The sequence below is a fragment of the Neolamprologus multifasciatus genome, chromosome 16 (genome assembly GCF_963576455.1).
Source record: "Neolamprologus multifasciatus chromosome 16, fNeoMul1.2, whole genome shotgun sequence".
NCBI classification, from domain to species: Eukaryota; Metazoa; Chordata; class Actinopteri; order Cichliformes; family Cichlidae; genus Neolamprologus; species Neolamprologus multifasciatus.
This window is the reverse complement of record NC_140454.1, coordinates 23,632,847-23,649,228: the sequence shown is the minus strand read 5'-3', so window position 1 is coordinate 23,649,228 and position 16,382 is coordinate 23,632,847. Positions and strand designations below refer to the sequence as shown.

At 37.7% G+C, this 16,382-nt stretch overlaps 1 long non-coding RNA gene across 1 annotated transcript in view; it reads left to right on the top strand.

Annotated features, from left to right (window-relative positions):
* Window positions 1–15,552, top strand: part of LOC146500863 (uncharacterized) — a 31,582-nt gene extending 16,030 nt beyond the window's left edge. Inside the window, exon 2 of the long non-coding RNA XR_014869965.1 lies at window positions 37–15,552. This is a non-coding gene — a long non-coding RNA (uncharacterized LOC146500863). The remainder of the gene's footprint in view (window positions 1–36) is intronic.
* The last annotated feature ends 830 nt before the right edge of the window (window positions 15,553–16,382 follow it).

Below are 16,382 nucleotides of genomic sequence, written 5' to 3'. Positions count from 1 at the left end.
TTATAAGGAATTTATTTCACAAAACCTCTACTTAAGGCCTTACTCGATACAATGACATGGTGATTCGATAAAACATTTATCTCAGATATTTCCTCTTCCTATCATTTTTTTATTCATTTGATTTTGTGTTCATATTAGTAAACCTGCTATATTTGATATCTCTGTGATAGAGTTTTGCTTTTTTGAGTCTTTCAGTCATTCCTTTGTATGCGCATGATGCTCATCGCCTCATCGTCTTATTTCCTCAATGTGACACTGTTCAACTCTTACACCATCTTGAACTCTTTTTTGCATGAACTTATGCTGAAACAATGTAAGAGATATTTACTATTCGAGAGTCCAGTTTTAAATGAGGAAAATTAATTAAAACCCACTCCTGAGACTGTGCTATTTATTCCAGTATTTACTATTTTATTTCAAAAAGGAGCAAAGTTCAAGGGATTTAACTTAGCATATGTTTAATACTTTCCACACCCCATGATAAATGGCTTACATGTGGCAGAGACAAAATCTGAACTTTGTATTTGCAGCTCTTGTGTTTTTTCTTTGTAGACATGCTACTGCTGATCAGAGGAGAAAGACAGACCAGAGAGTGTCTGTCGTGATAAGAGTCTCATCGTGAAGAGAAAGTAGCATACGCTACGCCAGCAGGAAATCCCCAAAATCATGGTTAGCTCAGTGAATGCATCTGAAAAAAAAGAATAATAAACAAAAAAAGCAAAACAAGTAAACCTAAACCAAGCCCACTGATTTATTCCAGTGCAGTAAGATTGGGTTCAGTTTAGTATAATCTGATTCCGCCTTTAATTCACTGCCATGTATTTCTATTTCCTCTGCTACAGTCTTAATCTATCCAGTGTAATCCAGTTCTAAATAATCCGCTAATTCAACATAATCAGTTTGAGACTCACATGATCCGGTTCAGTTTATTACAATCCCATTCACTCCCATTCACTCCAGTGTAATCTGGTCCAAAGCAGCTCTGTTCACATGGTGTGTGAGCCACAGCGGGAGACCTGATCCAGTCTCTCCTTTTTTCTCTGCATGAATGAAGTTATGATTGACCTGATTGAGTAGACAGATGGAGGAAGGTGTGTGTGTCTGCATGTGTCCGTCTGCACCAGCAGTATCGCTTCCTCTTGGTTTGTGGTCTTGGCCAGACTACTTTGGCACACACACAAACACACACACACACACACACACAAATGTTTCCGACACTTCAGAGGATATTTTACTGACTTACATGAATTTCCTGGAGACGTACAGTAATCCGATTACATCAATACTCTACACCGAGTCTTCGTATTGAAATGTGATGATGAAAATGTGGAGAATTTTTTTTTCACAAAAGGTAAGTGCAGCCCCTCAGTGTGTTACCGTAATTTATATTCCCACCAATGACTGTACTGTTTTCTACAGCCATTGATTGATTCCACCATCACTAAAACCAGGAATAAACATATACTTTTGTTATCTAAGCAACACTGTGCATGTGTGTATGTATAGTAAATTCAGTTTATGGCCCGTTGTAGGATGTGCATATGTGTCTGTGCGTGTGTGAGACAAATACTAAAAAAGCTTATCCTTGTTGGCTGGGTGCACGTTCTAGTCTCTGAAACACATTAATGATGGCAGTCTGCTCCCGATGCTTAAGTGTTTGGGAGCATTCCAATGTTTTCCAGTATGTTAGTTCAGGAGAAGGTTGCGGTTTATATAAAGACACAAAATGACAACACAAGAGAGAAGCAGAAGAGACGGAGAAAGGTGAAAAGATTTGGGCGGTCAGTCTGGGTCGATGACCTAAGCTTCCCTCTCTCGCTTGTCTCTGGGGCTCTTGCAGCTGTTCTCAGCTGTCCCGTGGTAATGATGTCAACAAGCAGCTGCAGCTCAGTGATGATACTGACAAGCCATCCATCCCTCACTGACCAAACGGGACATACTGTACATACCCAGTAATAATGATGCAATAGTATTTTTCAGTTCTGTCATGTTCTGAGCAATTCTGGGCACAGTTTCACAAAACACAGCATTTATTTAATTTATGAGGTCAATAAAACACTTATCTATACCTTTCATTCATATCTTTAACAGCACATAAATGTAGCTGCCATGATTCTTGGCTGAAAGGTGATTTTTGCGTAACACAATTAACGTATGATTCCTCATTCACCTGTTACAAAAAAAGGTGATTGGCTCTTTGGAGTGAAGAGCCATTACATTATTATGTCAACTACAGTCCATCAATAGATGAGGTACATTTTAGTCGGTTACATAAAGATCACTGGTTCAGTTCTGGGAGGAGACAGAAATCCAGCTTAGTGGCAGTCTCCAGTCTGGATAAAAGGGAGAGCCGCATCAGGAAGGGCATCCGGCGTGAAATCCTTGACAAATCAACTATGTGGATCCATCTACTTTGGCAACCCATTGGGAAATAAGGCAGGAGCCAAAAGTATCTTCACATAGTATCAGTTCCAGCTGCAAGTTCCTTTTTTTAAATGCAGACTTGTGACTCTAACATGAAAATCAGCTGGGGGCAAAAATATCCAATGACTTCATAAGAACTCTTAAAATATATTCAGACTTTCATGTGAAATTATTGTCAGGAATTTGCTGTCACGCTCAGGAGCAAGCGACTGTTTGTAGGAGATAAAATGGTGTTTTTTAGCGAGAGGAGGGCTTACTGTAACCTTTAGCTGTGAGGATAGTGAGGATACAGTATGTGTGTGTTTTTATCATACGGATTTCTTTGGATTTAGTGTTTTAGGATTCACCCCTGTCACCAGGCTGATTGGAATTGCACCCTCCGACCATCTGCCTGTCCATCTGACACAACAGCCTGCTTCTTCCCTTCCCCTTCCTTTTTTTATCACTTGTGTATCCCATCCTTCTCGCTCCTCATGAAATCTTCACCCTTTGTTGCTCCTGCTGTTTTCTTTTTTCTGTTGGATGTCCGTGCATTGTCCCACAATTGAAATGTCGTATATTAGCGTGTTGTGTGATTTTCATTTCATATCAGATGATCTTATTCTTGGTTTCCTGCAGAGAAGAAAAACAACATTTTCTCATTAGCTCATATTTGGCCATTACCGAGGCAATGGAGGTTGAAAGAGGCCCTGAACCCATATACACTCTTTCCTTGGGGGAAAGTTTTTAGGAGATAAACTCTATGCCTATATTAATACTCTTCTAATGCAGCCTTTTATCATGAATAAATAGGTTTTCCAGCCAGGCTTCTTCCCAGATGACTGAATCTGTTGGTATATTTAGCAAGTGACAGACCAAAAAGCTGATTTCCACAAAATATCATCTTTTAAATCTATTTATTTGACAACAAAACCTATATTAGTTTGCCGATTATCTCCCAAAGGCTCCCAAAGGGTACAATTTTCAACTTTAATCTTCCTGTAATGTAAAGTGTTAGTCAGAGTTACAGTGTTATTGCAAATCTGCTGGTGAGATGTGCAAGTGTGCCTTTGCACGTGGGCAAGAAACAAACAAAGCATCAACCTACTCGCTGCTCTGTACTCTTAAGCTCATGGACATAACGGTACTATTCACGTACATATGATCCGCAAAGCATTCAAAAGTAACATGACAGTGGCAATAATCCACTATCGCTCCTTTAATCCTCTTCTCCCTTTATCGTTCATGAATGACTCTTATCAAGTTCACTTCTTCTTTATAACTAATCAGGTTCCTTTATTATAAACTCTTATCACATTTTTTTTCATGGACCGTGACACTTATCTAGCTCCTAGTCTAACTGGTTGCTTCCAAGAAAACTGAAAAAAGTAAGTATATCACAGGTCTCCAGCCTTCAGCCCCCCCCCCCCCCCCCCCCCCCCAAAGCTTGAGCCCTGCTGCAGTGTTTCTTCATGTGTGCTATGTTGAGCTGCAGTTCAGTGTGAATGATCATCTACAGTGCAATAATACACTTTAAAATTTGAAAATGGTTACACAGTAACCTTTAAGCTTTACCTTATTATTAATCTCTCCTGTAAAATGCACCAAACATTGTATTTTATGTGCTATTACACCCCTTGTATGCAGCATGATTTTCTTGGTGATGGAGGGGTTGCGTATTGCTGACCTGTTACAAAGTGGCTGACAGCTGCACGCTTGACTGCAAGACTCAGTGGCTCCATGACACAGAGAGAGAGAGGTAGCCACGTACAGAGAAACTGAGAGAGAGAGAGAGAGAGAGAGAGAGGGAGAGAGAGAATGGATGAAAAAGTATCAGAGGATCAGATTTCTTTCTGTCTCCATCAGTGAAGCGTTATCTGACCCACTATGGCCTTGCATCTGTCCTATTTGCTACTTCTCCCCCCTCCCCAGTAGGTGTCTTCCCTCCATCCCTCTAATCTGGCCCACTTCCCAATCGCACTCCCCTACAGCACGTGTGTGTGTATGTAAGAGGGATCACTCCTGAGTAAGATGTTTGCCAAAATAAAGGTTTAATCTCCTTTAAAAAGAATTATAACCTCGCCTGATACTCTCTCTCCCCCCTCTCTCTTCTCTCACTGACACAGAGTTAATCTGCTTCTTATCATCACCAAATCCATCTATTTGGGAGGAATTAATCCACTATTCATTTGGGCAATTTCAACAGGGGTGGATAAAACAATGAACATCTTAAAGAATATTGTGAAACTTTGCAAATAGTGTTTATTTTTATGCCTGTTGGGTTGGATTGTAATATATTGTAAAACTGTATGTGTACCCCACCAATATCTCCTGGCTGAAAAGCCACAGAGATCTAGCAGATGTGTTGGTCTGACATATAGGTAGGCTTGGATGACAAATGTCTACATATGTCTGTCTGCATGTATCTGAGAGCTTACAAAGGTTTAAGTCTGGTCTGTAACACCCTCATGATCTGATTACTACATCAGTCTTCTCAGTGGTTTTACTGTAATCTCAGACAGAATAAGCAACATTTATTTACGTGAAGGGAAATTATATCGCATAAAGTAGAAGTTACCAGTAAATAAATACATAAAGATTGATGGAAAGGATCTATTATTGTATTATTTAAAAATTCACTAGTTGAAGGAAGAAAGTCGTTTTTTAAGGCATCCCTGTGAAACCAAAATCTCACGTTATCTCTTTTTTTCTCTACATACATAAAGCCAATGCAAAGAAGTACATCCAGCATCCTTTGTTTCAAAGAAAAAAAGAAACATAAATATTGTAAATATTTGATGATCAATATATATAATTCAAACCCCTATGTAATGAATTATGCATTGTCTGAAGGGATTTGAGGAATATTTGTCTCCATTACTGATAGCTCTCTCTCCCGTCTCCAGCCACTGATACTCTGTACTGCACATGTGTATATGGAGAAAAACAACCACACAGACAGAATATATGAATTTAAGTTCTCAGTAATTATCTCAAAAGAATTGCTCATGACTCCCAAGAGGAATTATGTGTACTCCGCTTATTAATTATAAATAATATGCAGTGTGTACATGCACTTCTAATTACTAGTTTTCTGTTAGTTTCATTTCCAAAACCAAAACTTTTCTAAATTTAAAATATTTTTTTAATCTTTAAAAAACTAGACTAACAAATTATTCAATGAGATGAGTTCTAAGAAAAAGGTCCTTTTTAGTATCAGATTTTTTTGTATATGTTATTTTTTTTGTATAAAGGATGTGTACATTCACAAAACCATGCACACACTTCTTCCCCACACATAAACTGATATCTATAAAATAAATATATGTGGCTAAAATGTGCAGACCTCATGCATGCTTAAGCAGATGCGTCAAGTCAAGATGAAGTGAAGACGCAAAGCAAAATGAAGCCAAATGTTATCATAGAGCAAAACAACCGACTTGTTTTTTTGTTTTTTTGGTTTTTTTTTACAGAATTTGCATTACTTGTATGTAGAAAAACATGCCTGATATATTAACATGAACATTTTTGTGCAAAAATTGTATAAGACTTATTCTTCATCCATCATCATCTTATTAGTAGTATATTATTATTTGTAGCAAATTTAATGTCCTATAAATAACTGCAGCTGTGCGGAGTGGTCTGAATTGTTTGTGTAAACTGATGCATGTTTCCCCCCTCTCATCTGTGCTCCATTTATTTATGGATTTAGTTATTTGTTTTACTTCTGGGCAAAAATGGTTGAAGGGTTCTTTGCGGCAGTAAATGTGGGATTTAGCAGGTGGAGGAACCCTGAGTTCTTGTGTAGTGGGGTTGAAGTAATAATTTACTTACGCTAATTCAGCATAAGTGAATAACTTTACTGGTTTGTGGATTTAGCCAACTACATTCTACTGTAATAGGTCCATGTTACATGAGCTATTATGGCTCTTTTCCAAACCCCAGGTGGAATTTGGCAAGCGTTACTAAAGAAAATCATTGATAATACCTTCTAAAAGCACACTCTGTTATTCAGCAGCCATTCTGAAACACTGTAATCAGTTATAAATTATTGCAATTATAATAATTTATTATATATAATTATAAAGTCGGATGGACATGAAAACAGAAAATTCAGTCAAATGTGATTAAAAATGCGTAAAAGTTTGAAGATTTTGCACATAAATGTGGTTTTAAAAGCTTTTTCCACTGGAAAAAATACTTAAAAAAATATTTTTTTAACCTCCTAGGACCTGGCGTCCACATATGTGGACATCACATTTTGGGTTATTTAGACCAAAATACTCAATTTTGCTCTACAAGTGCCTGATATCCACTTACGAGGACATTATACTGCTACTATTCTATCAAAATTTTAAACCAATATCCTCATATGTGGGTCTGATTTTTCACAAAAACAAAAATAAGGTAAAAAAAAAAAAAGTCTGGTAATTCATTGTTTTTACATTTATCGGGCCCCAATATGCCCAGATATCAAAGAGAAATTAAAATTGCATGCTGTGGAGGAGTTCAGATCTTAGGAGGTTAAATATAAATTTCAGGTCAGAATCATTGGAGTCTCTTTTACGATGCCTCTGATTCAGGACCTAACCTAGTAGTGACATAAGATTCCACAATCTGCCCTCCACCAGTGCAACATCATTCATCAGTATACAGTGTACCATAACACTGCACTTCAGCCTGCACTATAAAAGAATGAAATTTGAGAAACATGGAATTGTTACTTTTTAATGTGTTATTTCCAAAAACATTTCAGAACAGGAAACATCCACTTCAGCGAAACAACACGCACAGACCCGTAGCTGATTATTTATGTAATTACATGTAATTACACATTTCTAGATTATGTAATGTGACTTGCTGAAAAGTTATTACCTTTGAAAAGTATTTCTCTATGTGACATTTTTCTCCATGTCTGAGAGTGAAATAATCACGCATTGACATTTTTCTCCTCCCTGGAAAATACAGCCACTGCAGATTAGCTGGCAGACAGATTGTGAGCAAAGCTGCAGAGAAATAGTTTGTGTGTCATATATATTGAGCAGTTTGAAATGGTGAAATTATTAGGTACTTAAAAAAGTTACAGTTATGCTCATTCCTCTTCTTTAGTGCCAGCTAGATAAACATAACTTTATCCATCTGGACCGTGAATGCATCACAGGAATGACAGAAAAAAGTGTGTGTGCAGAGCAGATCATGTAGGCACCTAACTGTCTCTGTGGCATCAGCTGAAAGGACCACCACACTGAAAAATGAACTCCCTTGGCTGGATTTTGATTAGATTTAATTACTCATTAACTGAAGGTGTTGGAAAGCCCACTTTAATCCCTATTTCTTTGACTTGAATGTCTTCCATTACTTTTTGTCTTTAGCGGTTTTCTTCTGTTTATGATCACACAACTGACACCAAAAAACCCACATTTTCTATGCTGATGCAAATTACTGGTCTTTTTTTTTTTTGGTGCTGTTGCTTGCTCAAAGGGAGTCATTTGATTGTTGGGGTTATGGTCTGCATTGTTTAGTCTTCACCTTACAATATAAAGCACCTTGAGGCGACTGTTGTTGTGATTTGGCATTGTATAAATACATTTATTTTAAATAATTACCAGATGTAATAACTTTAGATAGAAGAAGCTATTTCATATGCAATTTATGAAACAAATGGACGTCAAAAATGTCAAAATTTACTTATCTTTTTTTTTTTACAGTGTAGCAAAGATTTGTTTCATGGGACTGAATATTAAATGGTTAAACAGAGTGTAGCCACAGCCTATGAAAAAGATAACATGTAGAGATCTCACTGTCCAACTCGCTCGGGCTGATAAATCTGGGAAAACGCTGTTGCTTAGTCAAGCAGCTGAACACTAGGGAGGACTGAATGAGCTGAGCAGCTGAGGATGGAAGTGTGCGCACACACACTCATAAACAGATACATACTCACACTTACAGTCTGCTAATGGTTAAGGGTTATTATCAGGTCAAGATGAGTCAGGAAAAGGTCAGAGAAGAATCCATATTTGTGTTATACCAGATTTTCTGAGCACACAAAGTGTGATTGTGTGTGTTTGAATGCCTTAGATTTGTGTCTTCCTGCCTGTGTCAGTTAGTATACATTACATCACTGCATATTAGATATATCAGTGAGTATATCTAGTGGTTTTGCAATGTGTGTGTGTGTGTAGATATGGCCCCATGCAGGCTAGTGGCCCACCCACATAATGCGCCACCTGATCCAGGCCACCCCTCACCCCCAAAGTCATTACACGCTGCTACCCAATCCCTCCACGTCGCCCTGCAAGCTTACTGCTGTCTCAAAGCAGCACACAGACACAAACCATCCACACATATCACATGCACACACACACACGTTTCTGCGGCTAGCCTCAATTATCTCTAAGAACAACTGGAAAACTAGGTAGGTAGGATTGTAATGGATGGTGCAGGGAGATTTTTGTCTTACAACAATCACATTATTTATGATTTTAGTTTTATAAGACTCATGCCTTATTCAAGACCAGGGGATAGATACCAAGCAAGCAGATATGTGAACTGAGCATGACAGCTGATCAGGCCATTAAGCTGGACTGCTTACATTCTAGTCCGACTAGGTGGATGCTCATAATGAGGAGGAAATACAAACCATCCATCCATCTATTTTTTTAACCCCTTATCCAGTTTAGGGTTGTGGGAGACTGGAGCATATCCCAGCTGTGGAAATATAAGCCATTATATATAATGTATAAAGTATAACCACTGTGTTTGGTCTCATAATGACCTGTCAGCACCTCACAGTGGAAGAAATAATTTCACAAGCAGTGCCAAAACAACTGGTAAAAAGCAGTGTGCAGAAATTGCATTTAAGTGCAGTTCTCTGAGCAGGGTCATCTTTGTTGCATGCATCTCTCTTTGCACCATTTAAGGACTCGAAATATGCACAAAAAAGTAAAAATGTCTGTTTTTACAGCATTACAAACCCATGTTGGTATTGTAATTTTACGGAGTCAATCAGCATGGGCTGTTGTCTCACTGTCAAGGCTAAATTTGTGTAGGTTTGTGAAAGCAGTCATTTTGTGGGGTTTTATAATGTCACGGTCTGCTGAGATTGTAAAAAGAGGAGCTAAATAGCCTCTTCTTGTTTTGTGTCTAACAGCACAGCACACTTCATTAGCTGCTTGTCATTTCATCTGATCTCAGAAACAAAAACAAACACTGATTAGACCACGGTGTCTGCTATGACAGGGTATAATTATTAGAGTAATTTGATATGGATTGAAGTGAACTGTGTCAGGAGACTCAGTAACACATTGCACTTCTTCTTTTCACTTGCACACATGCTCTTTGAATATTTGCTTAAATCCTGACTTCTGCAGAGGAACGCGGCATATACATCCTGTGAGAGCGTGATTTATTTCTGTGTTTATAAATGAGCTCTCGGATGTAGAATTCGGGATTTACATTAAGGCTCATTAATTCAGCTTTCACACTGCATTTTCTATAGATCACTTGGCAATCAGATTTCATTTTAGAAACCTTACCGTTTCTTCCCCCCGAGGAAGCATATTCTGTAGATAATGTAAAAGTCATTTTTCCCTTTTACTGTTCACTGTCATCTTCTGTAGACCTCCCCTCTTCGCTTGGCTCCCAAGAGAGGAAGGGCGCTGACACACATATATAGGCACACCCACACACAGCTCTGAATAGACGTCAAACCAAATGCATAACTGTTAACGTTGCAAAGGGAGAATTGAAGTCTCAGTCGTGAGAGATGCTGAAAGACGAGATGGGTATTGTGAGTTTTGCGTGTTCAAATATAAATGTTTGAACTGAACATACAGAAACAAGAACAAAGAAGGTAACCTATGCAGTTTTTCTACTTTTCGTGCATTTTCTATCAAACCTGCATTTTAGCATTGCATCAAAAATAAATCATTTCAGTTATAACTCTCTCACATTTAAAGGTGAGTCCCGCCCCTTGTTAAATCTAAGCACTCCAGTCAAAGCAGTTCATGTTGCATGATTAATGACACTTCATAGGTCATGACCTTTTTTAAGTAACTGCAGCAATAAAAAATGTGTGTGTGTGCGTGTGTGTGTGTGTGTGTATGAGTGTTGTATAGGTGTTATAGCCGGGGAGGCGGCAGAAGCTATGATTTGATATATGAAGAATAATGGCTGGATGGGCCCTCACTTTTCTTGTACATCAAGATAGATGCAGGCCAGAGAGAGAATGGAAGAGTTTTTTTTCCCCTTAGAAATTTGGGTTTGCGTGTGTAACAAATGAGAGCAAATGGGACAGACGAGAGCTGAAGATGTCATTCAGTCAGCAGCGAGTCTATGCTAACCGCTTTGCCACACATCTCTCTCACTTTCGCACATGCACAGACAGAGAGCAAGCATGAACCAACACCATCATTAGCATTTCAAAGTAACAAGGTGCAAGGAGGCACAAAATTATGCATTTTGTGCACTTTGAAATGTAGATTTGCATAAAGACTGGAAAAATACAGTTTACTTTTCCACAAGAGAGAATATGTAGAAATGGTCCTTATCATTGAGACTGTATCATCAATGTCATCTCACTCATTCACTCCGTCACTCCTTCGCTCACATCAGAGTAAAACCGACTGTGTTTATATTATTTGGTGTTAATAATTTTGTGTTTGTTTTGTTGTTGTGGTGGTCATTTCTGGCGTTAAGCTGCATTTGTTGACAGTGTGTTTTTCACTTTTACGTGGCTTATGGATGAAAACAAAGTTTCACATATGATAAGATAAGCTTCATTGTCATTGTAAGCATGAGCATCCAACGAAATTGGAAGCACAACTGAGCTTGGTGTATATACAGACAAACAGCCATACTACTTGAGTAAAAGAATAATAAAAATGTATTCTATACTATCATAAATAAAGTAATAAATAAAAAGGCAATAATCCCAATGATAGCAGGTTTAACAATGCAATAGGCAGGCAGTGGAATAGATGGATATAAAAGAGGTATATTAGAGGTATTTTAGCTGTTGCACTTGGATTTCCCAACACAAATGCTAGTGGCTTTTTACCTCTCACAGCAAAATGCAAAAGAACTGATAAGCCCATCTGCTTTCATTTATATTCGTCATAGCCATTATCTTCCTAAGTGTTTTTCAAATATCAGATGGGTAGGTTCAAAGTAACTGAAAAATATATAGGTGGCGAAAAAAAAAGTGTCAGTCGACTTTAGCTAAAGAGCTACACACTGGATGGACTGGTGGTATCATACCAAAACTGCATCTCCTATAATCATGGCTGGATAAATTGTAAAGATGGATGGATCAATGCTGGATGTTGCAGGGTTTTTGGGTCATCCAAACTTGCAGTTTCATGTCATTTATATTTATATAGTATATAGTGTAAAACGAGAACATCTTACTATTCATTACTGATTAAAGGAAATAACAACAACCCAAGGTGTCTCTTCAGCGCTGTAGCAAGGCTGACAAAAAGTCAGAGCTCTGTTGAGCCAACCATTCCTTTAAATTTACCAGGTAATGACTTCATGAATTTATTTACAACTAAAATTTTAAACATTAGAAAAAAAAAATTAGTCATAACCATCTCACAGATATAACATTATGTACAACTACTTTCAGTACCGTTAGTATTTAGTTAGACTCTTTTTCTCCAGTTGATCTTTCTGAGTTAACGTCAGTAATTACTTCTTCCAAACCATCAACATGTCTTTTAGACCCCATTCCTACAAGACTGCTCAAGGAAGTTCTACCATTAATTAATGTTTCAGTTTTGAATATGATCAACCTATCTGTAATAATGTGCCGCAGGCCTTCAAGCTGATTTGAGTTAAATTTACTTAAAAAGCCATCATTTTACTCAGCTGTCTTAGGTAATTTTAGTCCAATCTCCAGCTTTCCTTTTATCTCAGAAATTCATCTGCAGACGAGGAGTTTATTTGAAGAGTTTCAGTCAGGTTTCAGAGCTCATCACAGTACAGAAACAGCTTTAGTAAGGTTACAAATGATCTTTTTGTGGCCTCTGACAGTGGACTTATGTGTGGTTGTCCTGCTAGACCTCTGTGCAACATTCGATACCATTGACCATAACATTTGATTACAGCGGTTAGAGCATGCTGTAAGTATTAAAGGTACTCCAGTGGTTGGATCATATCTATCTAATAGACTCCAATTTGTTCATGTAAATGGAGAGTCCTCTTCAGACACTAAGGTTAATTATGGAGTTCCACAGGGTTCCTTGCTAGGACATTTATTGTTTACATTATACATCCTTCCTTTAGGCAGTATCATTAGAAGGCATAGCATAGATTTTCACTGATATGCAGATGACACCCAACTTTATCTATCCATGATTCCAGATAACACACACCAAATAGTAAAACTGCAGGAGATCTTAAAGACCTGGATGAACTCAAATTTGCATTTAATTATATGGCTCTCTTCCACAGCATGTCTTTGTCCTGTCTTCATCCACTTACCCACAACCGGATACAGCAGATGCGCTTCTCTGAGGTTTCCTCCTGTTAAAGGAAGTTTTTCTTTCTCACTGTCGTCAAAGCGCTTGCTCATAAGGGATCATATGATTGTTGGAGATCTCTCTGTTTTCTTGTTATTATTGTACGGTCTGTACCTTACAATATAACAACTGTAGTTGTTTCTCCAAAGGTTAATTCTGTTCATCTGGACGTAGAGTTTTCAGTGGGAGAAACGTTTCGTCACTCATCCAAGTGACTTCTTCAGTCTCAGCTGTCTGCAGGTTTCCCCAATCTTATAAACAGTACATTTGCACAACTGTTGTTGTGATTTGGCACAAAATAAATTAAACAGAGATTAATTTAATTCAACAGTGTTATCAGCATTTCTTCAAAATGCCCATCTGCAGTAATGCTAACACTGCAAATGTTGAGAAGTAATAAGGAATACAACAATATTTCTTGTTACTTCCCGAAATATAACATAATATAACATTTGTGCCTACATGACCAGAACTTTAGTGAATTCATATCAAGATGCAATCCACTGGTAACCTTGAAAGGAAGGAAGTGACCATTCAAAGAAACACAGAAAAGAAACCAGCAGGGTCCTCAAAGAAAGTTCTGTGGACTGATGAAACAAAAAAAACATTCACAATCACAATTATTGAAAGGGTAAAAAGTGCAGGAAAAAAAGGAACATCTCTTCCTCCAAAGCATAAGACATCACCTCTAAAATATAGTTGAAGGAAACAGTTACAGTATGGCTTCAACTTGTATGGCTCCCAATGAAACTGGCACACTGGGATTTACTGATGAGTAAGATATACAGGCATGTTTTGTGACATTACATCGTTAAGGAGGCCCAAAGTTACAGCAACAGCAACTAAAGAGCTATTCAGAATGAAGAGGTGGAACATTTTTGTGTGGCAGAATCAATCATCTGATCTCAGTCCAATAGAGTCAAAGTCCACAGACATCAAACAAGCGAGAGCTGAAGTTGGCAGCAGGGGAGGCCCTGGATAGAGAAGTGTCTGGTGATGTGATGTGTTTTGGAGGCAAGTCATGGTCACATTGCTTTTAATAATACATATCCCGCTGTGTCATTAAACATGAAAGGTGTAGAATCAGCTTCAGAAGCACTGTCTAGTCTGTTTGAAAGTAGTCGCTTGAATAATCGTTTGATGAAAATCAGCTTATTTCATACAAAAATTGAATAGATTAATGAGAATATTTAAAGTTTTTATTTGTTTTTCAACTTTTAGCTCATCCATGTACTTGGCTTTCATGAGAACTTAACCAGGGACCTGCAGTGTTGTTGAATGAGGTTGTACTTCTCCTTTGATTTGCTTAAAGGAGCTCCCCATGAGTGAAAATGACTACACTGATGTGGTTTTCCCTGTCCACAGAGACCTGTTAAACACACACTTAAATAAGTCAGTGAGATAATTATATGTTTAATGTGAAGGGGTATTTAAAACAAAATGTGAAGATTCAGGGGCAGCGGTACTTGTGCCATGGGAAAACAAATGAACTGTCGCTCATTGATAAGAACGTTTTCAGTGCATCCCTTCCACTCTCTGTTTCTCTCTCGTTGCCATGTTCCCAGTGATGGAAGACTCCCAAGTCTACAGTTAAATCTCGCCAACTGTCTGCCCGTGCGTTGTTAGGATGAATTTACTCCCCCCTTATTCGATTTCAATTTATATGATACCTAAGGACCCTCAGTGCTCTTCACTACCTCTGATAAGATAGTAAATTTAGAAACAGATATAATAACATTTGCTGAGTTCTACTTCAATTCGTTAACTGATCATTTTGTAATCTGATTTGTCAGAAAGACATTAGGAAAGTAGCTGTGAAAACACAGATGAAGAGATAATCCCAGGCCAGAAAGCTCAACCTTGGGACTTTTCTGTAGACTACGTAGCCCTGCTGTCTGCTAAAATACACTTCCATACGACTGAACCGCATTCTCACTCAGGTTTGCAAGACGAACAACACTGACATAGGCAGGCATGCAAGATAATCCATTTCATCCAAGAGGCTTGAGTTTGACTTGTGAAGCCATTATTTTTTTCTTAGTTTGTTTGTTTTGTTTTTGAGTTTCTTTTTAAGTCCCTAATAATGAAGCTCATATTTGAAGTGAAGTGAACTCTTGTTATGCACCTTGACAGGTTTGAGACCCATGTACAAAAGTTCACAATACTATATCCAACAAGACAAACATCAATGGTATAAAAGTATTTTTATTATTGTTATTTTTTAAAGAGATCAGACATGCTAAAGGTGGTTTGGCCTTAAGTTTAGGGGTGGCATAGAGGTGTTAGCACATAGAGTAGTGTTTAGCACTGTTGCTTGCAAAGAAGGTCCTGGTTTTGAATCCAGGCTTTAGCCTTTCTCTGTGGAATCTGCATGTTCTCGCCGTGCCTGCATGAGTTCTTTCTGGGTACTTCAGCTTCCTCCACAGTCCAAAGACATACATGTTTGGTTATTTGATGGTTCTAAAAGTGTGTCTTTCTCTGTGTGACCTGTCCAGGGTCTTCCCCACCATTCTCCAATCGAATCCAATCCAATGTTATTTATAGAGCACTTTAAAACAACATGGTTGACCAAAGTGCTTTCCAGTAGAAAGCAGAGATAAAGGTTAAAAACCATACATTAAACAGACATAGCTAAAAAAACAATAAAATACATAATGAAAAAAAAAGATAAAAACGAGTAAAATAAACATTAAAATATACAATAAATAAAAATAAAATGAACAAAAATAAAAAAGATTAAGAACAACCAAAAGGTGACTAAAACCGACTACAAGCTGACTGTGGTACTACTCCTAAAAAGCCTTGGAAAAAAGGTGCATTTCAAGTATCTCTCTAAGATAGCTTGGACAGGATCCATCCCTACCATGAACCTGAATAAGACAAGTGGTTTAGAAAGTAAATAGTTTTGATTTTCTGATCATGACCATTCCACCACCAAAAAAATGTTATTCGTCACATGGGGGGGAAAAAACTCTGGCTTTTTATATTGCATAATAGGAAATAGGATCAATATGTTTTGATTTGTAAAAAAGAGCCTTACTGGACCACCACTGAGTACACAACACCCCCTGCCCATCTGCCTTATAACCATGCTGCGGTGTTTGCTATGAAACATGATAAATTTTTGGTGAGCTTGGCTATAGGAAGATATTTAGTTTGTATAAAATAGGTCCTTTCTCTGAGTGTTGTAATATATTGGTGACCTGAAAACAAGAAACAGTAAAAAGAGGATATGTTGATTACAAATACATTTGTAACATTTCACAAAGTTGTTGCAAAATAAACATTTAGTCCAAGCATTATTGAGAATGTAGGGTTTAGATGTATGGTAACATATTTTTATTACTAAGTGATATTAATGTTTAAAACCATGTACTGATATAGAGACGAAAAATAAAAATAGGTCCAAAGAATTATTCATTGTCATTGAACTGCACTACTCTATGATATTGTTCT